This window comes from Mus caroli, unplaced genomic scaffold (genome assembly GCF_978045245.1).
Source record: "Mus caroli unplaced genomic scaffold, Mus_caroli_1 scaffold_5, whole genome shotgun sequence".
NCBI classification, from domain to species: domain Eukaryota; kingdom Metazoa; phylum Chordata; class Mammalia; order Rodentia; family Muridae; genus Mus; species Mus caroli.
This window is the reverse complement of record NW_028227260.1, coordinates 113,318,536-113,344,139: the sequence shown is the minus strand read 5'-3', so window position 1 is coordinate 113,344,139 and position 25,604 is coordinate 113,318,536. Positions and strand designations below refer to the sequence as shown.

The 25,604-nt window shown below is 38.2% G+C and overlaps 1 pseudogene; it reads right to left on the bottom strand.

The window, feature by feature from the left end:
• Positions 1-22,118: 22,118 nt before the first annotated feature.
• Positions 22,119-25,208, bottom strand: LOC147004753 (RNA-binding protein 44 pseudogene; annotated as a pseudogene).
• Between the last annotated feature and the right edge of the window lie 396 nt (positions 25,209-25,604).

Sequence of the window (25,604 nt, the reverse complement as noted above, 5' to 3'; positions counted from 1 at the left end):
TATACCTAACAGTTGTCTGCAGACTCCATGCCCAAGGTGCCTTTGTGCTGGCATGGATGGTCCAGAAGTGATTTGTTCCCAGATCAGGCCAAGTTTTCTGCTTCCCTAATTAATGCAGACTCAGGTCCCACGGAATTGGATTGTGCAGACTTTGTGTTCCACTCACCAGAGGTCTTAAGATCCCGTGACAGGTCTTGTGGGTAGCTGGCAGGTGTTAGCCGACTCTGCACCTAAGCTACCCCAGTGCTGACGAGACCGGAAGGGACTTGTGCCTCTGATCAGTTCAGGTTTTCTGCTTCCCTATCTAATGCAATCTCAGGTCCTGCACGACTGGATTGGAGCAGACGCGGTGTTCCAATCACCAGAGGTCTTAAGATCCCATGGCAGGTGATGTGGGTAGCTGGCGGGTGTCAGCCCACTCTGCACCCTAGCTACCCCAGTGCTGGCAGGACTAGAAGGGCACCATAATATTTTCATACTCTTTTCATTGGTTCTTTTTTCCTTTGTTCTGAGAACCAGTGAAGTTAGAAAAATGTTTTTATTCATCTTTATTTAAAGAACATATTATTATTAATTATTATTATTATTACTGTTACCAATTTTTTATTTACATCTCAAGTATTGTCCTGCTCCCACACCCCCTTGCACAGTTTTTCACACTTTTCCCTCTCACTTTGCCTCTGAGATGGGTATCATCATGGTGGTCCCCCTTCCCTGGGCCAGCAAGTCTTTACAGAATTATGCAGAACCTCTCCCACTAAGGCCAGTCAAGGCAGTCCATTGCTACATATATATTGTTGGCCTCAGTCTAGATTTACTTGCTCTTTATTTGGTGACTTTATCTCTGGGAGCTCCCAGCAGTACATATTAGTTGACACTGTTGGTCTTCCATGTTGCCAATCCCTTCAGTTCCTTCAATCCTCCCACTAACTCTTACATACATGTCTCTGACCTCACTCTAGTAGTTGGATATAAGCATCTACATCTGTCTCATTCAGTTGTTGGTATAGCATACAGAGGACAGCATTGCTAGGATTCCTCTCTGAAAGTACAACAGAGCATCAGTAATACTGTCAGGCTTTGGTACTTGCCCATGGGATAGATCCCAAGTTGGGCTGGTCACTGGTCTGCCATTCCTTTAGTTATTACTCCATTTCCCCCTGCATTTCTTTTAGATAGAAACAATTTTAGGTTGAAAATGAATAGACTCAATACAATTCCCATCACTATTCCAATATAATTCCTCCCAGACAAGGAAAGAAAAATTTTCAACATCATATGGGATAAAAAAAACCCAGGATAGCCAAAACAATTCTGAACAATAAAAGAACATCCAAAAGAATCACTTAAGCAAAAGTAATAATAATAATAATAATAATAATAATAATGAAGCACATGGAATTGGTACAGAGACAGACAGGTTTGTCAATGAAATAAAAATGAAAACCCAGGAATAAACACATACACCTATGGTCACTTGATCTTTGACAAAAAAAAAAAAAAAGCTAAAACCATACAGTGGAAAAAAATAAGGCATAAACAAATGGTGCTGGTCTAACTGGCAGTCTGCCTGTAGAAGAATGCAAACTGATTCATAATTATCACCATGCACAAAGTTTAAATCTAAGTGGATCAAGGACCTCATCATGAAACCAAATACACTGAATTTAATAGAAGAGAATGTGGAAAATAACATCAAACACATTGGCATAGTGAGAAATTTCCTGAATATAACACACCAATAGCTGAGACTCTAATCCATAAATGGGACCTTATAGACCTTCAAAACTTCTGGAAGGCAAAGGACACTGTCAACAAGACAAAAAGCAAGGGTACAGAAAATTTTATTGTGTGGAGTCTTACTTCAACTAGATAAAACAAGTCTGTTTATTAGGAAATATGTAATCATATCTTGACCATTGTATCAAGGCCTGTAGTATTTTCAGAGGACTATTACATAAACTCACTTGGTATTACCTTGAATCTGGTAGCTTATTTGTATCATTTATTACAGTTGTCCTCAACCTTCCTAATGCCAGCAATCCTTTAATACTGTTCCTTATGTTGTGATCACCCCAAACAAAAATATATAATTTTTTGCTTCTTTTATAAATGTAATTATAAAAATTTGTTTCAATTGTTCATGGTAAAATGTTGTTTTATGAAGATTGTGCAGAACAATATAGACTCCTTTATAGCCAATTATAATGTAACCTTAAAAGGAAAGACTATGATAATATCTCAAATTTTATTCCTATTGAACGAAAGAAAACTAAATTTAAGACATTACAGCCCTACCCAGAAAGTTTATTCAAAGTCCATATCTCATGTGGCATGCTATTTAGGAGCGCTTTTTGGCTTAGAGCAAAGAACAAAGGCTGTAAAGTAATCCCAGAAACCAACTAGCCTTTGAGATAAGAAAGGCATGCAAGGACAATCCCCCCAGGACAAGCTCAAGATGAGTAGTGGACCACCTGCTGATATGGTTTGGGCTTAGCCAAATGTCCTGCAGACCAAGATAAAAACCCTCTCTTTAGAGTTACTCTCTGATGTTTAAATTGCCCATTTGTGTGTAACTGCACCAATTCTTCGCCTACCCCCACTCCCTTCCTACATAAACCCCTTTACTATATATACTTTTGAGCCTTGAGGCGGACATCTGTTATCTCCTGTGTGAGATGCATGTCGGTCCTGGAGCTCCATCATTAAACTACCTCGTGTATTTACATCAAGACAGTCTGTTTGTTCATGATTCTTGGGTGCACACTGAATCGGGAGTCAAGTGGGGGTTTCCCCACTAGGTTCTTTCACTATCACTCTTGTTCTTATGATCTTGAAGAAAAATGTTGGTGGAAGTTATGTCAGAATGTACATTTATGACACATACAGAAGTAAGTGGTTGCTTAAGAGCCAGCTTCTATAAATATTTTAAATTAGGTAAAGAAATCATTTACATATACCAATTGCAAAGCCACAGATGAGAAAAATATCAGCCAATGTAAGTTGAAGGCAATTTTCTAGAAGCATATTTTATTTTTATGTTTGTCTCATGTACATAATTTCCATTATTTCTTTCAAATTCTGGGCTGTGTTGGGGTTATCTGTATGCTGCCTGGTTGGTGACTCTGTCTTTCGGAGCTCCCTGGGTTCTGGGTGAGTTTAGGCTGCTAGTCTTCCTATGGGTTTGCTCTCCTGAGCTTCTTCCAGCCTTTCCCTATTCCAACCACAGTGATCCCTGACTTCCATTGGTTGGGTTAAAGTATCTGCAACCTTCTCAGTCAGCTCCTTGTTGAGCCTCAAAGAGAACAGACATGCTAGCGTCCTGTCTGTAAGTATACCATAGCATCCATAATAGTATCAGGCCTTGGGGCCACTCTTCGAAGAATGGCCCCAAATTGTGCTAGTCAAAGTGCCTCCTTTCCCTCAGTCTCTTCTCTATTATTTGTCCCTGCAATTCTTTTAGATAGGAATAATTCTGGGTCAGTGTTTTTAACTATGGAATGGCAATATTTAAATATAACTTATAAAATGATGAGAAAAGATTACCTGTAAATTAAGTTTCTCTATACATAAACATAGTTTCCTCTTTTATTTAACTAAACATAGTAGTATTTTGATGCCTTTGAACTGCTGTATTCTCTCAAAATTGTTTTTGAAATTATGAATATATTTTCTGTACCGATTAATTTTTTTTCATGGTTTTAATGGACATGGTGAATATAATAATATATGTTATGTTGGTTTGGTTTTTATCAAGATAAGCTTTATTATTTATTCGTGGAACCTGCTACCTTAAGATACATATCTTTATTAAAAATTAAATTTAGATAATTATTATTTCAATTGAATTTCCATCAGTGCTTATTAGTGTAAGTGTAGTATTAAGTATCCTTTGGTTTTCAAAGTACCTTAATGACATTTCATTTTTCATTACTGTCAAATGATTTCAATGGTGTTCATTTTTCTTGTATTTTTATCAGTTTCTCTCCCAGTACTCTGTTCCTCCATCTCTCTCATGCACTCACTCATTCCTCCTGTTTTCATCCTCACCTGACTCAAATCTACCACAAAATTTGTTTCCCTTCCTAGGAGATCCATAAATTCCCCCTCCATGAGCTCTTCTTGTTTTGCTTAGGCTCGCTGTATCTGAGGATTGTAGTATTATTTTCCTTTAAAGAAAAACTAATGTTCAAATATAAATGAGTACATTCCATGTGTGTTTTCCTGTGTCTGGGTTACCTCATGCAGTATAATCTTTTCTAGTTCCATCCATTTGTCTTCAAATTTAAGGATGGTATCTTTTTTTTTTTCCTCAAAGAATAGTATTCCATTGTGTATATTCACCACTTTTTCTTTATTCACTATTCAGTTGAGGGACATCTAGTTTGTTTACAATTTCTGACCACTATGAGTACAGCTGCAATGAAGATGAATAAGGAAGTGTCCTTGTGGTAATATAGAGAGTAGTCTAGGTAAATTCTCAAAAAGGTATATCTGGATCTTGAGACAGAACAATTTCCAATAGTCTGAGGAACCATTTTGTTGATTTTCATAGTGGCTGTACTAGTTTGCTGTTCCATCAGCAATGGAGACACATTCCCCTTTTTCCAAATGATTGCCACCATCTGCTATTCCTTGTGGATTGAACTTAGGCATTCTGATAGGTGTAAAATGGAATCACAAAGTTGTTCTAAAGTGCACTTTCCTGATGGCTATAGACATTAAGAATTTTTAAGCATTTCTTTGCCACTTGATATCCTCTTGAGAATTCTCATTTTAGATGAGATAACCCATTTTCAATTGTATTATTAGTTTTCTTAATATCTGGTTCCATGGGTTTCTTATACATTAGCTCTCAGTCAGATTTGGGCTTGATGAAAATATTTTCCCATTCTGTGGGTTACTTTTTTTGCCACTCGGTGTTGTTCTCGGCCTTGTAGAATCTTTCCTGTTTCACAGGGAACCATGACAGTTTCAGTTATTCATATGATGGATTACATTTCTGATTGTTGTATGTTGATCCACCTCTGCATCTTGGGAGGAGATGTACAGTAACATGATGTGTGATATCGATGTCTTTTTGTTTGGTGAGTATTTTATTATGAGTATTTTTGCATTAATGTTCATGAGGGAAATTGTTCTGTGATATACTTTCTTTGTTAAGTATTTGTGTGGTTTAGGTGTCAGGATAAATGTTGCCTCATAAAATGAACTTGGAAATATTCTGTTTGTTTATATTTTGTGAATGGATTCGAGTAGTTTTGGCATTATCAGTCCTTTAACAGTGTGATAAGATTTTGTATAATTTAAGTTTTAGTGCTGTTCATTTTATTGACAAATGCCAGTACCCTTGCTTTTATGGCATAGATGCTAAAAATTAAAAGATTACCTTGGTGAAACTTTTTTAAAATATTTTTTATTACATCTTTCCCTCAATTACATTTCCAATGCTATTCCAAAAGTCCCCCATACCCTCCCCCCCACTTCCCTACTCACCCATTCCCAGTTTTTTGGCCCTGGCATTCCCCTGTACTGGGGAATATAAACTTTGCATGTCCTATGGGCCTCTCTTTCCAGGGATGGCCGACTAGGCCATCTTTTGATACATATGCAGCAAGAGTCAAGAGCTCCAGGGTACTGGTTAGTTCATAATGTTGTTCCACCCATAGGGTTGCGGATCCCTTCAGCTACTTGGGTAATTTCTCCAGCTCCTCCATTGGGGGCCCTGTGTTCCATCCACTAGCTGAGAGTGAGCATCCACTTCTGTGTTTGCCAGGCCCCGTCATAGTCTCAAAAGAGACAGCTATATCTGGGTCCTTTCAGCAAAATCTTGCTAGTGTATGCAATGGTGTCACTGTTTGGAAGCTGATTATGGGGAGGATCCCTGGATATGGCAGTCTCTAGATGGTCCATCCATGAAACTTTTTTTTTTAATGAATATGAAGTGTCTTTTTGTGTTTGCATTAATTTATTTTGGTTTGCAATTTTTCTTTTTCTTTTTTGGATATTAGAGTGGATAAACCAAGTTGCTTCTTACGTCCATTTGTTTATACATGTTAGATCAGGGTAGTGAGAGCTCACATCATGAACTGAAAGCAGAAAGCAGAGAGAATCAATTGGTGGTAGTGAGATGATTATTTTCCTGATATACAGCCTGCAATAATATATGTCTTCCTAACCCCTATTCCAAACCTGCAAGCAACACTAACCATTTGGACCCAATTGTATAAATTCTAAAGATGATTGGAAACATTTCTTAATTAAATCACAACACTACCTTCTTTTCTTAACGTTAAGAGGTCACCATGGAGAAAATAGTTGAAAGATAGCAAGAACCAAAAGTAGTGAATGACTACAAATAAAGTCTGTTTTCCAGAAACAATAAGGTATTTGTACATGTAAAGTGATAGTGACTATAACTATATGTTGAAGAAAAATTCAACATCAAGCCAGACAAAGCCCAGCATGTAGGGGTGAGATCTTTAGAACATCCCATTGCTGCCTAATGATTATAAACCACTTTTTTTTTTTGGTGTTTACTTTTGGGAGATATAAGTTAGCTTTTTCTTTTTTTATGGATATGAAGCATGCACCTAATGACAGCAGAGCCTGAATATGGTGGGTTAAAGAAGAAATGTCTCCTATAGGCTTAAACATTTGAATACTTCATCCTCTTTGGGTGCTGGTATTTCCGAATGTGCAGTTATTTATGGTGATGCCTGAAGAAGTGTGTAACTGGAGGCTGGTGTCGAGAATACTTAACACTGCTGGATTTCCAATTTAGTCCCCTTCTTTTTGCTTGTGAAAGAAGAGGGCTCAGTGTATCCTCCTCATTCTATTCCAGACACTTGCTGACATACAATCCTACCATCATGAAGTCTTTTCTATCTGAAAGTTTATGGTCAAAATATATTCCTTCTGTAAGGTGCCTTCGTCATGTTATTTTATCATAGCAGCTGGAAAGGAACTAATATTGGGTTTAACAGAAAAAACACATAAAATATGAAGGAGACATTTACTCCTACAGGGATATGTAAGGAATAGAAAGGATAAAACGTGGAATGGAACCTAAACACCCTTGACGTAAGAATAAGAAAATTAAATAACTTTAGTCAATAGATATTAGGCTTCTTATTAGATTCAAGGCTCACAACAAAGGAGAGGAAACATGCTCATTAATGCAAAATTGACCAAAAAGCAGTAGCTCAGGGTGTGATAGGACATAGGGGATAACCTACTGTTATTATTTTTAGCTAGATGTATACAGTATCAATAAATCCCCACATGAAAAACAACATGCATATTTGGGTAATATTTAGCAGTAATATGAACCTAATTTTATTATTTGAAGCAAAACATATATAAATAGAAAATGTTATATAATTTGAAATAAAAGATACATAAACAATTGCATACATTGGTTTAATAAGTAAATTGAAACTGTAAAGTTCTAATTAAACTGTACATGCTCATTTACTTATAGCTTATTTGAGGTATAGGTTTTTACATAGTTACTTAGTAGTGAGATTTCTTATGACTTTTGCAGATATCCTTAGTTTATCTTACCTTCTTCTATATTCCTTCTACATTAATCTTTCTCATTAGAACCTGATTCTCCAAAGTATCCCCAGAAAATATGACAATCACAATTACCCATGCTTCCATCAGTAGCCATATTGAAACCCACATTTCATGTTGCTTCTGAAGATATTGTTAATGTCAAGGATCCCAGAAGCCATCAGAATATACAGTGAACTTCACAGTCAGTAAAGCTCCCTCAGATCATGTTGAGTTAAATGTTCTGAGATATGATTTGTTGAGGTCACATATATACTGGCAACAGAGAATGCATGGCCATGATACTTTAGGCCTCTAGAAACAATCATGTCAGTGATCCCTGCTGCATTATGGGACTACATTAATATGACAGTCTTGAACTGCATTAGAATAATTACTGATGTGAATTATCTATAATTCTGCCACATTCATAAGTGTTCTGCCATTTATAAACATTTTTATGTCCTATTTCATTCTGTCACTAGACAAGAGGCTTCAGTCATGGTCATCCCAGCTATCTGAAATTTTCTTGACATCCCTGTTATTCCTGGCAACATACACCATGGTATATTCGAGATCCATGCTGCTACAGGCAACCAGGACATGAATGAACCCTCTTGCCTACTTGAATCTGCTGATGACATAAAAAATACCAACAGTCAAGAAAAATATATTAATATTACTCATACATGATGCCACTAGTAACCATATTGAGATCTATAGTCAGTTTTGTATAAGAAGAGCTCCCTGATATCTGAGAACCCAAGGCCAAAAGAGTCTATAGTGAACATAATTGTCAGTATTACTGCCTGTGGTCATAATTAGGTAAGTGTTGTGTGATGCTACTGAAGAAACCATTGATGCCAGTGATCCTACCTGAAACCTGAAGCTATGTTGAGGTCAGTGCTGCATGCTGTCACCAGTAACACGATGGAGTCGATTTTTAATATTGCTGATGGAGATCATGGTGATGACTATGATCTGTACTGCTTCTGGAGAAACTGCTGAATTCCATGGTCCATACTGATAACCAAGATCATTATGAGGTAAGTATTCTGAGCTGGCACTGAATAACAGATCAGTGGCTGAGATTCTACATATTATAAGGAATACTGTTGATGTTCCTGATTCATCAATTTTGCCCTCAATTTTGAGCAAACAATGTATTTTGAGGTTTGTGGTCCTACCTGTAAGAAGAAGCTATACTGATGTCAGTGATGCATTTTGTGAACAGAAACTGGGCAGGAGTCCATTATATCTATTGCTGATGGAGATGCTGATGATGGCTATGATCTCTGTTGCTGCTTAAGAATCTGATAAATTCCAAAGTCCTTACTGATGCTTGAATTCATATTGAAGTAAGTTTTCCTAGTTGGCACTGAAGATCAGACTGATGTCTGAGATCATACCTGATACAGGAAATTCTCTTTATGTTTACTGATGAATGGATATAGCCGCAGATGTTAAAAATGAAATTATTACAGATGTATGTTATTCATTTTTCTGCTCAAATAGTGCGAAGATTCTCGCCATCTATAATAATTTTGATGTCACTATGCATCCTGCCTCTTGAACTACCTTGATGTCCTAGATTCTTCTTGGCAACAGACTCCACTTTGTATGCCAGATGCCTGGTGTCATAGGCAACCAGGTTAGGAGTGAATCTTACTCCCACTTTAGACAAATTATTGACACCAGAGACCCCAAAGCAAAGTGAATCTTGCTCCTACTTTAGACTAATTAATGACACCAGAGATCCCAAAGCAAAATGAAGCTTGCTCCTACTTTGGACTAATTAATGATATCAGAGATCCCAAAGGCCATATAGTCATTCATCCATGATGTCACTGGTAACTATGTTGAGATTTATACTCAGAGATTGTAGTAGGAATGGTGTAGCAACAAGTATTATCTTTGAAGAGCTCCATGACATCTGAGATGCCCCAATCATAAATGTCTATTGTGAACATCATTGTCAGTACTGCTCCCTGAGTTTATATTGACAAAAGAGCTGTATACTGTTATTGAAGTTCCCTTTGATGTCAGTGATCACATCTGCATGCTGAAGCTTTGCTGATATCATTGCTGTTTGTTGTGATAAGCAAGCATAATGGAATCTATTACATGAAGTTCCTATTACTAATGGAGACCCTGGTAATGGTTATGAGCAATGTTGCTTCTAGAGAAACTGCTGAATTCCAAGGTAAATGCTGATACACAATACCATATTGAAGTAAGTGTTGTTATCTGACACTGGATATAAAATTGATGTCTGAGATCCTACCCACCACAGGAAGTTCTGTTGATGTCCCTGATGCATTCATGTAGCTCCTGATGTGAAACATGCATGGTATTTTCATTATTATGATTCTACTTGTAACAAAAATCTATGTTGATACACCAGTGATGTATGCTGTGATCAGCAATTTTGATGGAGTCCATTATTCCTATTGCTAATGCAAACCCTCATGGTGGCTATGATCTGTGTTACTGCTTAAGAATATAATGAACCTCAAGGTCCACATTAATGTCCAAGTTCGTTTTGAGGTAAGTGTTCTTATTTGGTACTGGAGGTCAGATTGATATCTGGAAACCTACCTGCAACAGGAACATCAGTTGGTATTCCTCAAGTATGTGTGTAGCCCACAATATCGAACATGTGATAAATATTGATACTTGTGATTCTGCTGGAAACCTGAAGCTATTTTGAAATCAGTGCTGCAGCTATGACCAGCAATCATCATGGGGTCTTTTATTCCTGTTGCTAATTGAGACCCTGGTGATGGCTATGATCTGTGTTTTTTCTTGAGAACCTGATGAATTCAAAGGCCCATAGTGAAATGCTAGATTATATTGAGGTTAGTGTTCTCAATAATGGAGATCAAATTGATATCTGAGATCCTAATGGTCACTAAAATTCTGTTGATGTCACTGATACATGAATACATTGCATAATGTTGACTACATAATGTTCAAGATCCTTACTGCCACCCGAAATAATGTTGATATCAGGGATTTATCCTGCAACTAAATGAGGTAGTTATGACAATGATTTATTCTGCCCTGTGAATTGATGTTGATGTCATTGATATATAAATGTCTGAACACCCCATCGGATTGCAACCCCATCCATTTGCAACCTGGTTGCCTGTGATCCCTGCTGCCCCTGGTTACCATGTTAATATCACTATTACCAAGTTCCTGTAGAAACTATGATGATATCAATCATCCATTCTGCCTCAAGTAGCCATGTTGAAACCCACAGTCCATGATGCTTCTTGGATTATTGTTAATGTCAAGGATCCCTGAGGCTAGCAGGGTTTTAGGTGAAGTTTTAGATAATTTCTGCTGCATCATATCATGTTGAATTATATGTTCTGAGATATATTATATTGAGGTCACATATAGTGTGGCAATGGACACTGTTGCTTGTTACATATACTTCAGGCATCCAGCAGCCATGTCAGTGATATCTTCTGCCTTATGGGACCAAATTAATATCACTGTCTCCTACTGCCAATGGATTCATTATTGATGTCAAATATCAATGCTTCTGTCAAATTTATGTCAAGTATCCTGTTACCTGAAAACATTTTGATATCATGATTCAAAGTACCACTAGGGGAGTTCTTTACATGGTCATATCTACCTTTTGAAACTGTATTGATATCCTTGGCAACAGATACCATGGTATATTTCAGATTCCTACTCACACAGGCAACCAGGCAGTGAGTGATCACTACTAACACTTTGGAACAAATTGGTATCAGTGATTCCAACTGCTAGGGAGATTGGCCAAGGGAATTGGGAAATTGATGTCACTCATCCATGCTGCCACTGGTAACCATGTTGAGATCCTCAGTCAGTGTCTTTGAAGACGGCATGATGTCTGTGATAACTCAACCAGAATAATGTGTTGTGAAGTTCATTGTCAGTACTGGTGCCTAAGGCCATAATGATATAAGTGCTGTGTGCTGCTACTGGACACATGTTTGATGCCACTGAACATATTTGCAACCTGAAGCTATGTTGAGGTCAGTGTTGTATTCTGCAACCAGAAATCATGATGAACTCAATTCTTATTGCTTATGGAAACCTTGGTGATGTCTATGATCTGTGCTTCTTCTAGAGAACATACTGAATTCCAAGATCCAAACTGACACTTGATGTCATGTTGAGGTAAAGTGTTCTTATGTAGCACTGGAGATCAGATTGACATCTGAGATCCAACCTGCCACAGGTAATTTTGTTGACGTCCCTGATGCTTTCATGTAGCACCTGTTATCATCTATGAAATGTACAATATTCTTACTACCACCAAAAGAGGTAGTGATGTCAGTGAACTATCCTGTTCCTGGAAAAGCATTTTATGACCCTAATTTCTTCTGCCCTCTGAATCAATGCTGATGTCACTAATATATACCTGGCAACAGACCCCATGGTATTGTCTGAGATTATTGTTCGCAATGGCAAAGTTATTGTCAGTTATCCTAGCTGACACTGGAACTATATTGACTTCACTAATGCACAATTGCCACAGGAAAGTGGATGATGTAAATCATAAATCCTGCCTCTAGTAGCCATGTTGAAATCCATAGTCTGTGTTGCTCCTGAAGGGACTGTAAATGGTAAGAATCCCTGAGACCATCAGAATCTTCAATGAAGTTCATTCAATAATGCTATCCTAGGTCATGTTGAGTTACATGTTCTGAAGTATGCTATGTTGAGCCAATATATATATATATATATATATATATATATATATATATATAGGCATCAGATACCACTGTATGTCCATGATACTACAGGCCTGTAGCAGACATAAGTCAGTGATCCCTGATGACTCTTCTGCCCAAATAAATATAACTTTCATTAACTGCCAATGGAATTACTACTGATGTCGCTTATCTATTCTTCTATATAAAATCCCAGAAGTGTCTTGCCATTCATAAGCAATTTGATGTAACGATGCATCAGGCAACTGGAAAAGAGATTTGTTTACATGAAACCCTCTGAAAGTATTTTTATGTCCCTTGTACTTACTGGCAATGGACACCATGTTATATCAGAGATCCATGCTGCTATAGACAAACAGATTAGGCGTGATTTCTACTCCCACTTTGTCAAGATTGATGACATCTGTGATCCTGACTACCAAGGAAAATATATTGACATTACTAATCCATGCTGTCACTGGTAACTATTTTGACACCCATAGTCTGTGTGGTCATTGAAAAGCTACATGAGGTCTGTGATAAATCAACCATAAGAATCTGTTGTAAAGTCCATGGTAAGTATTGCTGCCTAAGTTCATAATGAGGTAAGTGTTGTTTGCTGCTACTGGAGACTAGTTTGATGCCTGTGATCCTAACTGAAACCTGAAGATACCTTGATTTGAAAGCTGCATGCTGTGACCAGCAATAATGATAGAATTCATTTTTTCTATTGCTGATGAAAAACCTGGTGATGGCCATGATCTCTCTTATTGTTGGGAACCTGCTGACTTACAAGGTTCATGTTGATGGTAGAGGTCATGTTGAGATAAGTGTTCTGAGGTGACACAGTAGATCAGATTGTTGTCTGAGATTCTATTTTCCACAAGAAATTCTGTTGATGTTCCTGCCTGCTATCAACCATGTAATGTACATGGTTGTTACTGCCTCTGGAATTGTGCTGTCAACATAAATAGTGCTACCTGATAAGAGGTTTATGATCATAACTTTTCTGCCCTTTTAATTTATGCTAATGTCACTGATATATAAACGGCAATAGATTCCACCATATGGCCTTAGTTACATGCTGTCATTAGCCACCTTGTCATTAGTGATCCCTGCTACCACTAAGGTCTATATTAATGTCATTCATTTAATGTGCCTACAGAAAATATGATGATATCCAGTATGCTGCCTTCAGTGGCCTGTTTACACCCATAGTCCATGATACTTCGGATGAGATTGTTAATGTCCAGGATCTATGAGACTATCTGAACATAAGGTGAAAATTTAGGTCATACTGTTCCCCCATGTCATGTTGAGTTCCATATTCTGTTATACTGAGGACACATAGTGTCAAAAGATAATATTTTTATATTCATGACAATTCAGGCCTCAAGCAGCTGTGATCACAGTAATCTCTGCTAACTTATGGGGCAACATAAATATGAGCATCTCCAAATGCCAATAGAATCTTTACTGATATCAGCTATCCAAATTTTTCTGCTGTTATTTATGAGAAGTGTGCTTTCAGCTGCAACAATTTTTATGTCAAAGATCCATCCTGCCAACAGAGAAGAAGAATTCTGTCCTGCCTATGATCCTTTAGTCAAAGAGTCTATTGTAAAGTTCATGATCAATATTGCTGCCAAATGTCATAATGAGGTAAGTGCTGTGTGCTGCTACTGGAGATACTTTGGACACCTGGGATGGTACCTGAAACCTGATACTATGTTGATACAGGTAATGACTGGTTTGACCAGCAGTCATGATGGATTTCATTGTTTCTATTACTGAAGGTGATGGAGACCCTGATCATAAGGATGATCTCTGCTGCTGTTTAAGGGAATCCCATATTTTATGGTCCATACTGACACTGGACATCATATTGAGGTACAGGTTCTGAGGTACACTGGAGATCACATTGATATCTGAGATCCTACGGGCCACCGGAAATTCTGTTGATATCCCTGATGTATGCATGTAGCCCCTGTTGTGGACCATGAGTTCACTATTATATACATCATCGGAAGACAAATCATTCTATGTCTATACTCTTTGATAGCAAATGCAACAATGTTGTCATTGATCCTTTCTCACATTTAGGGCCACATTAATATGAGTGACTCCAACTGTCATTGGAATCGATACTGATGTCAGTGAAGCATGCTTCTCTCACCTGTGGGAATGTCCTTTATGAGATATATACTCTTAGCTGTAATAATTTTGAAGTCAATGATCCATTCTGACACTATAGATGTGATTTCTGTTCATGGTTCTCCCTGTTCTCTGAAACAATCACGATGTTCTGATTCTTCCTGGCAATAGATGCCATGGTATATCCAAGAACTTTGATGCCAGAGGCAACCAGGATGTTAATGATACCTACTGACACTTTGGACCAGATTGTGATAGAAATTGTCCTATTTGCTAAGATAAATATGTTGATTTTACTCTCCCATTGTACCTTTTGTAACCACATTTAAATTCATATTCAGTGCTGACTCTGAAGAGCTTGGTAATGTCTATGATCACTGTGGACAAAAGAATCAATTATGAAATGCATGGTCAGAACTTCTACCCAAGATCCCAATGAGGTTAGTAGTGTCTTTTCCTATTGGAAACTTGTTTCAAGCCTCTGATGTGACTTACAACCTGAACCTATGTTGCTGTCACTGCTATATGCTGAACCCAGGAAACATGAGGGTATCCATCGTTTCTATTCCTTGGAAGACCCTATTGATGTCAATGATCTGTTTTGATGCATGAGAACAGACTGAATTCCAAGGTTCATATTGATGTACAAAGTTATACATTGAGGTGAATGTTCTGAGCTGGCATTGGGGATAAGCTTGATGTCTGAGAGCTTATCTGCTGCTGAAAACTGTGCTGATGTATCTGATACATGAATGCATTTTCTTTTTGTAGACCTTGTTGTGGGTAATATCCTTGCTGCTCCAAGAAGAGATTTGATGTAATTGATCCCTCTTGCCCCCAGAGAAAAGATTTATGTCCATAATTCAACCTTTTCAATATCAGTGATACACTTGTCTGCAGACACCATACTATATCTACAATTCTTGCTCACAATAGCAAACAATATTAGAGATTTGTGCTGCCACTTTGGACCATGATGATCCCAACTGCCTACTGTAATATTATGATGGTAGCCATCCATATTGCTACATGTAACTCTGTTCTTATCCATAGACAGTGCTGCCTCTGAAGATCTTGTTAAAATCTATTATCCCTACTGCTAGAAGTCTCTGTCTTGAAGTTCACGGTAAATACTGTTGCCTAAGTCATGTTTACTTAAGTGTACTGTATTACAATCAGTTATGATTTTCATGCCTATGACCTGACATGTGACATGTAGCAGTGTTGATGTCAGTGCTGCCTTCTGACATCAGTAATCACGACAGTGATTATTGTTACACTCAAGGTATTATGGTGCACAGGAATCTATGAAATGTCCATGATTTATGGAAATAGCCCCTCCTATTTTTTTAATAATTTATATGCTCCTTACTGCAACCAGAAGAACTGATCACGATATCATTGATCCATCCTGGCAATGGAGAAAATGCTTATGTTAATACAATTCCCAGGTTCTGAATCTATGCTCATGTCAAAGATACACCTGGAAACAGTAACCAATTTTTTTCCAAGATCTGTGCTACCACGGGCAACCTTGATTTCAGTGACCCCTGTTGCAAATGAGTATCATATTAGTATCATTAATTCAAAGTATTGTCAGAAAGTATTTTGATGTCCATAACCAATGATGGCACTAGCATCTATATTGAAATGCATAGTCTGTGTTGCTTATGATGGAATTGTTCATATCAAGGAGTCCTGTGGCCACCAGAGTCTATTCTGAAGTTTAAGGTCAATACTGCTGCTTAAGGTCATGTTGTGAAGTGTTCTAAGATATGTTATATTGATTTCATTGATAGAATGTGGGAAAAGATACCATTGTTTTCTGTCCACAATGATTGATACCAGGATCATCCATGGATGTCCATGTTCTCTGCTGCCACTTAGAACATTAATACAAGCTACTCCAATTGCCACCAAAATATATACTGATATCATCAATCCACACTTCTGCCATCTGACACCATGTTAGGTATATGATGTGTACTGCCAGCTCTAACCAATTTGATGTCAAAGGCCTATCCTGCCACTGGACTGGACATTACTGTCTATGGTTTTATATGTCCTCTGAAAATGTGTACAAGCCAATGATACCTCCTGGCAACAAACAACATGGATTATCCCAGATGATGGCTGCCATTAGCCACAAGAAGATTAGGGATTCTTGCTGTCACTTTGGACCCTATTGATTATACCATTGATCTCAATTGCATAGGAAAATATCTTGATGTCACTTAATCTTGCTGCCTGTGGTAACCATGTTGATATCCCAAGTCAGTGTTTGCTCTCAAGAGCTTGGTGATGTCTGTGAGCCCTACTGTCATAAGAATCTATCTTGAAGTTCATGAACAATGCTGCTACCTACTTCATGTGGAGTGTTCTGAGTTCCACCTCAGATATGTGTGTGATCCTACTTGCAACTGGAAGCTATACTGATATCAATAATATCTGCTTTCACCAGCAAAAAAGATGGTGTACATAGGTATTATTGAGATCCTACCTGCCACAGGTGACTATAGTGAATTCCTTGATGCATGCATGCAGCCCTCAATGCAGACCATATTCATTAAATACCCTTTTTGACACCAGATTTGCTATTGATGTCAATGATCCATCCTGCCACTGAAGAAGAAATTTATTTGCATGATCTCTTCTACCCTCTGAGTCTACGATGATATCACAGATTTATCTTGCAATAAACACCATGGAATCTATACTGATGTTGGACCTGCACTCTGCAACAAATGTGTGCGAGCCCCAGGTTCAGTCTGTGTATGGTGCTTGGTTGCTATTTCAGTATCTGAGAATCTCACTGATCCAAGTTGTTTGATTGTGTTGGTATTCCTTTAGAGTTCTTATCCCCCTTGGGGCCCTCAATTTTTCCCCCAACTCTACCATAAGAGACCCAAGCTCCATTCAATATTTGGCTGTGGGTGTCTGTATCTGTCTGAGCCAACTGCTGAGTAGATCCTCCTAGAGGACAACATGCTTCTGTCTGCAATCCTATCACTGTATCATTAATGCTGTCAGGGATTGGTTGTTGCCCATAGGATGGGTCTCTAGTTTGGGAAGTTATTGCTTTGCCATTGCATTAGTGTTTTCTCTATCCCTTGTCCATGTATTTCTCATAGACAGAATAAATTTTAGGTCCAAAGTTTGAAGATGTGTTGGTGTGACGATAGCTTCACTGGAGTTCCTACATAGTTACAAGAGGTGGACCATTCAGATTCCATAGCACAATATTGTGAGTCACAGTTAAGATCACTCACATTGATATTTGAGTACCTTCCCTTTCCCAGGTCTCAGTCTCATCCTCAACATGTCACACCCCTACACTCTATACCCCTGAAAGTTTCAGTTTTCCCTCCATTCTCATGGTCATCTAGACATCTACCCTGCCCCTACCCACACTGGATTCTGAACACTGCCATGCCATTACCCATTCTTTCTCTCACCCAGTTAATTTTGCCCATCTGCTTCCCATGATTTTTTTTAAGTGAGATTCCAGCATCCTCACTTTGTCCTTTCTTCTTGTTTAGCTTCCTTGGGTCTTTGGAGTACATCAAGTTTATCCTGTATTTTAAGACTAATTTCAACTAATATGTGACTACATGCCATACATGTCCTTTGGGGTCTGGGTTAACTAGCTCAGGATGATATTCTCCATTCCATCTATTTTCCTACAAAATCCATGATGTCTCTGATTTTAATACCTGTATAGTACTCCACTGTGTAGATGTGTCACATTTTCTTTATCCAACTTTCAGTTAAGGGACATCTAGGCTGTTTCCAGTTTCTGGCTATTATGAATAAAGCTATGAACATGGTTGAGCAAGTGTTCTTTTGGGGACAGTGGATATGAATAAAGCTATGAACATGGTTGAGCAAGTGTTCTTTTGGTGACAGTGGAATATCTTTTGGGTATATGCACAGGAGTGTTAAGCTGGCTCTTGAATAGAATTATTTACAGTTTGCTAAGAAACACCAAATTGATTTCCAAAGTTGATGCAGAAGTTTGCAGTTCCGCCAGCAATGGATGTATGTTCCCCTTGATCCACATCCTCACTAACATGTATTACCACTTGAATTTGTGATGTTAGCCCATATGATTATAGTATGATAGAATCTCAGAAATGTTTTGATTTGCATTTCCCTAATGACAAAGAACATTGAACATTTATTTAAGTGCTTCTTGGCCATTCAAGATTCTTCTGCAGTGAACTATCTGTACCTAATTTTTCACCTACGTTATTTGGGTTTCTGGAGGTTAACTTCTTGAGTTTTTGGTAAATTTTGGATATTAGTCCTCTATGGGATGTCAGGTAAGTGAAAATTTTTCATAATGTGTAGGTTGCTGACTTGTACTATGGGCTATGTCCTTTGCTTTACAGAAGCTTTCCAGTTTCATGAGTTTCCATTTATCAGTTCTTAATCTTAGAGACTGAAGTATTGGTGTTCTGTTGAGGAATTTGTTTCCTATACCAATGTGTTGAACCTATTTCCTACTATCTCTTCTATGAGATTTAGTGTATCTGATTTATGTTGAGGTCTTTGGTCCATTTGGACTTCAGTTTTGTGCACGACAGATGTGGATCTATTTGTATTCTTCTATATACAGACATTCAGTTAGACCAGCAAAACTTGTTGAAGATGCCTCCTTTTTCCATGTATACTTTTACCTTCTTTGTCAAAAATCAAATGTCCGTAGGATTGTGGGGCCATATCAGGATCATCCATTCAATTTAATTGATCCACCAGTTTATTTCTATAGTAATAGAATGTAGTTTTAATATTATTTCTCTGTATTATAAATCGAAGACTGGTATGGTGATACCTGTGGAAATTCTTTTAGTGGTTAAGATTGTTTTAGCTCTCCTGGGCTTTGTTTATCTGTATGAATCTTAGAATGGTTCTTTCAATGTCTGGAAAGAATTGTGTTAGAATTTTGATAGGGATTGCATTAAATCTATAAATTGCTTTTGTTCAGATGGTCATTTTCAATATGTTACTCCTAGTGCCCCATGAGCATTGAAGATTTTTCCAATTCTGATATGTTCCTCAGTTTCTTTCTTCAGAGAATTGAAGTTCTTCACTTTTAAGTTCTTACACATGCTTGATTAGAGTTGCACAAAGATATTTTATATTGTTCATGTCTATTGTACAGAGTTGTATTTTCCTAATTTATTTGTTGGCCCATTTATCATTTATCAAAGGAGGGCAGGCTATATATTACTTTGAAATAACTTTATATTCAGCTGTTTTGCTGGAGGAGTTTATCAACTTGCTTATGTTTACAATAATATCATCTGCAAATAGTGATACATTGACTTCTTCCTTTCTACTTTGCATCTCTGTGAACTCCATCAGTTGTCTTATTGCTCTGGGTAGAACTTTTAATGCTATATTATATAAATAGTGCAAGAGTGGGGTGCATTCACTTGTCTCCAATATAGTGGAAATGTTTGAAATTTCTCTACATTTAATTTTATGTTGTCCATTGACTTTCCATATACTGCTTGGATTATGTTTAGGTATGTGCCTTATATTCCTGATCTCACACTTTTGACATGAAGGGGTGGGTGGTGAATTTTGTTGAAGGCCTTTTCATCATATTATGAGATGATCATGTGAATATTTTCTTTCAATTTATTGATATGGTGGATTATGTGGATTGGTTTTCATATATTGAGCCATCCCCACATCCCTGGGATGAAGCCTACTTGATCATCATGGATGATATTCTTGATGTATTTCTGAAAGGGGTCAAAGTCACACTTAAAGAAATGTTCAAAGTTCTTAGTTATATGGGACTACAAATCAAAACAACACTGAGATTCCACTCTAACCCAATCAGAATGTCTAAGAACAAGAGCTCAAGTGACAGTACATGCTGGTGAGTATGTAGAACCCGAGGAACACTCCTTTATTGCTGGTAGGATTGCAAGTTGGTAGAAACACTATGGGAAACAATCTGGCTATTTTTCAGAAAAATGGAAATAGTTCTACCTGAAGAACCAGCTCGACTAATTTGGGCATATATCCAAAATATGCCCCACCATGTGCTCCACTATGTTCATATTAGGCTTACATGTAATAGACAGAAGCTGGAAAGAACCCAGATGTCCCTCAATAGAAGAATAGAGACAGAAAATGTGGTTTCTTTACATAATGGAATATTATTCAGCTATTAAGAATGAGGAAATCATAAGTTTTTCAGGCAAATGGTTAGAACTGGAAATTATCATCATGAGTTAAGTATCTCAGACCCAAAAGGGCATTCATAGTATGTACACACTAGTCAGTGGATATTAGCCAAAAAATACAGAATACCTAGGATACAACCTACTGAACTTAAGAAGTTTAACAACAGAAAGGCACAAATGAGGATACTTCAATAACATTTGAGGGTGAAGAAAATAATCATAGGAGTCAGGGGGAGGGAGGAACCTGGGTGTGAGTGGGGAGATGGAACAGAAATGGGACAGGATCAGTTAGGTGGGACAGGAACGAAGCCCAAAGCAGTAGCAGAATGAGTGGAAATATGCAGGTTTGGGGGTGGGTTCCATGTGGGGGAACACTCTAGAAAGTACCATGGACCTTGGAGTTAAGACTCTCAGGACTTAGTGATATGCTCAACAATGGGGAGAGGGAACTTAAAAAGCATCCACCTCCATTCGATAGATAGGGCTTCAGGCAGATGGATGGGGTTACCAAAACACAGTTAAAATTTCTGACCCAGAATTGTTCCTGTGTAAAAGTACTTGAGGGACAAAAATGGAGAAGAGATGAAGGGAAAGGTGGTCCAGTGACAGACCCAAATTGGAATTCCTCTCAAGGGGCGGCTCTAAGAACTGACATTATTACTTTTTTTTATTTTTTTATTTATTTATTTATTTTTTATTTTTTTTATTTTTTTCTGAGAGAGGAGCTAATCACCTTTATTAAACACAAAGGCATCAAACAGAAATGCTTAATGGGTAATTTTTAACCAAGCAACAACAATGAAGCACTGGGTAGAAACAATTTAAACATCTAAAATGTACAAATGAGGCTTTAAGCAGTGTGTTAGTTACTATTAGAAAGGGAGGCGGTGCTAAGCTTCCATTCGATACTGCCGTGAGACAGAGCAGCACATTCAGTTTATACTCTAGTACAACAGAACATAGCAAACCCCAGGCCAGAACCTCTCACACTGCAGCACCTCTGTGCACACTACACTCAGCTTATCTGAACCCCGTACTCCAATCTACGTCTGAAAAGCTGAAACTAGCTACATAAAAATCCCATTCTTCACATAAGAATTGTGTAAAGATTTCACATAAGTTTTACATGTGAATGCACTTTGAAACAGTGGCAATAAACTTTTTCTGAACAATATTTTTCAAATGGACTTATTAATGATGATTTACAAATGGACATGACCACATTTTTTTATCCAAAATACAGCTTGAAGTCTTGAGTAATAATTTTGAAATGAAGTTTATAAACATAAAACATACATATAGATTTTAATACTACATATCTATCTGTTGTCATCAGCTTTTAAAGGAGGACTATCAGAATACTTAAAGGGTTAGGTCCAATTACAGAGCTGTCTGATTGTATTACCCTCAGCTTTTTCTAAATTGCTGTAGAACTTCCTCTGATGAAGGGTTCTCATACTTTCCAAAGACTTTCTCTGTATTGCTTCATTTATTTCAGAGCAGAGTTTCTCAGAAAAGATGAAGCCATTTTTACAATGGTATTGATGGACAAACCATTCAGAAAACCTTTGTGATTTATCCTCACTTCCTGAAGAGCCTTTATAATGTGGTCTCTGCTGATGTCTGGATGCAGTTCAGCCAGTCTCTTCATGATCTTGGTGAAACTACGAAGGTTCAATGTATTTGGGGGTATGAACTGAAAAGGTGTCTCAGGTAATAACTGACCAGATTTCATCTGGTTACAATTTTTCTTGATACCCTGGTTCAAGGGAGGAAACTCACTGTCTTGCTCAGATTCCAGCTGCCTTGACTTAGCTCTGGGCAGTCTACAAGTAGAAGAGGCAGAGGTGGCATCTTTGTTGGTATTTTTCTCCAAATGATTCATACTAGTGCTATTCCCAGTTGTGGAAAGAGGTGGTGGTGTGTACTCTCCAGGGATTTTCACAAGCTGCACGGTCACAGATTTTCCATTGATTTTGACTCCATTCATTTCCTTCACAGCCATCTTCTCATTACTGTTTTTTGCAAAAGCAAGAAATGTGTATCTGTAATTAGTAGAATCATAAATTGAAATTTCAGAAACTTGATATTTCTGGAAATGAGACCTTAAATCAGCCTCAGACACAGAAGGGCAAAGACCACCGACGTGTATCAAAAAGCCCTGACCTCTTCCATGCAGTTCACTATTCTTCAATTCTAATGGATTCTTTGGCTCCCATTCCTCATATTCTGCTGTGTTTTCTTGAGTTTCTGAGAAGTCAGCTCCAATCAGCCTCTCTGTGGCATCAAACCAGTTTTCACTTGCTTCCTGGACAGTTTTACACTCTTTGTCATTGAGCTTCAGGCGATTAAAGTCTATGTCTGTATCACCATTTTTACAAACATTGTTCATGGGTGATTTATCTTGCTTAGGATGACTATTGTCAGGTATAAAAGACATCTGGGACAATGTTTTTAGTAGGCCTGGAGAAACATCAACATCAGGTAGGCTCTGATTATCCAGCTCAGAATTTGCTCCTGAAAGGCTGCATGCTTCTTCTTTCATTAGCCTGGAAACAAAATCGGAGAAGGCAGATAAGAGTTTGGACTCCACCAACAGCGGAGGCAGCTCTTCCAGAGGTATGCCCTTGTGGACTTTTCCTTTCAAGTTTATGTATCTAAGTTTCAAGTCTTCCAGGACAGACAGCAGTGCTGCGCCTAACTCCTTCTTAGCAGAATCAGTTTGTAAATTCCTATTGAGTCCCGCTCTACTTTCCATTACAAGTTTGTAAATGTGGTGACAGTGTCGATGGCACATCTGGTAGCAAACATCCAGAAGGTGCATCTCTGCCTTCACGGCCCTCTCAGTGGTCTTCTCACAGCACTTGGATGGCACAGCCTTCTCTTCACAAAGCTGAAATGCCCTGTTAGGGTGTTTCTGTCTGTCTGTGGTATCAAATACTTTTCTTAACTCCAAGGAATTCTCATTCAGGGAGTTCCCACTAGGCTTTAAGCAGCCAGTTGAGAGAGGCCTTCCTGAGTCACTCCCTGGGGGAGCTCTCTGTGCGTCTCTGCACTGCTGCCCACATGACCAGGCGGTGTTACAGGCCACACTTCGTTTGTCACTTTGCCACTCCTCAGGTTGACTCTGCCTCACCATCTTTGTGATGCTTGATGCAGACACTATGGAAGAGCTTGCGTTCGCTCTGCTGCTCACATGCAGTGTCTGCTGAACTGCAGCTACACATGCTGCTGCATCTGGCACTGACGGGAGACACACTTCTTTCATCAGAGAGCATGCCTTATTTGTGGCACTGCCTTGTACATGGTGTAGGCAGCTGCCCTCTACTTCTGCCTGATTATCTATGACTGGAGAGAAAAGGCCTGGTTCAGGGAGGCTTTTGTATTGTGAAGAGCCACAGAGAGAAATGACCGAGTCATCCAGAACACAAGGCCCAGATGGCTGGTGAGCATCATTAGCCTTCAAGTGTGTCTCAAGGGCTTGGTCTTGGGGAAACATGGTAGCATTCTCAGGGCGCTGTAACGCTTTGTTCTGGAAAATTCTATTTCCATAAAGGTCTTTACTTGCAGTTGTTTGAGATTTCATTTCTTTAGTATTCACTTGAGTTTCAGGTACTTTCTGGTGGTTTAAGGGAGAGCTGCTTCTCTGTAAAATGTCATCAAATGCTTTATGAGATGTTAAATCAACCTCTTGTTCCTTACATTTTTCATATTTTGGCTCATGATATTCTTGTAACTTATCAGAACTTTGAGATGTAGAGACTTGGGGTGAACATTCTTGTGCAAAACCATTAAGTGACTCCAAAGAGGGGCTAGGACCACTCTCTGATTTACCACGATTATCTTTGAAATTGCCACCACATTTAAAGTCATAGCTTGATGTTTTCAACTCACTAACATCTAGACTGGACCTGCTTACTGCCTTCGATAAGTATGTACTTATGCACTCCAGCTCTGCGCTGTGGTACTCCTGCTGCGAGTCTTCGTCCATGTCACTCTTCTGCACGTCTCCACAGTTAGCACCTGAAGCCTCGGCGCTCCTTCCCAATCCAATGCTATTATTATCTTGAGGTCCTAAAGTGTCAAAAATCATCTCTACTCTTTTGTGCACTTGGGGATGTAATTCTGAATATAAATGCAACATATTTTTATCCTTGAGTTTTGATTCTGAATAATGGATAAATAGGTCTCATTCAAAAAAGCATAGTTAATACTGTCTTCAAACTCGCTTGACTGGGAGAAAATATTCCCTCTGTTAGAATCTTGATTTTCTGAAAAGGATAGTTCTGATAAGTCTCTCTGGTCAACACTGCTGTTCTCTTTGTCACTAGCTCGATCTTCTGTTGCCAAGGAGTCCCCTTTACCATCAGGGAAGGTCAAAATAACTTCGTTGCAACCATTGGAAAAGAACATATTTTCTTTCTTAGGATTATAAAGTTTATCATTTTGGAAGTGTCCTCCATTTTTGTGGTAATTTTTATCAGAATCTGTTTCTAACGCTGCCGTGGCTTGCATAGTTCAAAGATGTATGCTCGTAAGTGTCGTCTGTGTCCCTGCCGTCAAACCTCTCCTCCAGGTTGCTCTCTCTTTTTTTTTTTTTTTTATATTTTGAAGTTTTATTAAGTTGCTTATTAAGTGACAAAGTAACAACTAAAATCAGAAGAAATATTTTAACTATATTTATGATGTGACATTGTATAAGGCAACTTTCTTTTTTTTTAATTTTTAATATTTTTATTACATATTTTCCTCAATTACATTTCCAATGCTATCCCAAAAGTCCCCCATAGCGCCCCCCACTTCCCTACCCACCCATTCCCATTCTTTTGGCCCTGGCATTCCCCTATATTGGGGCATATAAAGTTTGCAAGTCCAATGGGCCTCTCTTTCCAGTGATGGCCGAATAGGCCATCTTTCAATGCATATGCAGCTAGAGACAAGAGCTCCGGGGTACTGGTTAGTTCATAATGTTGTT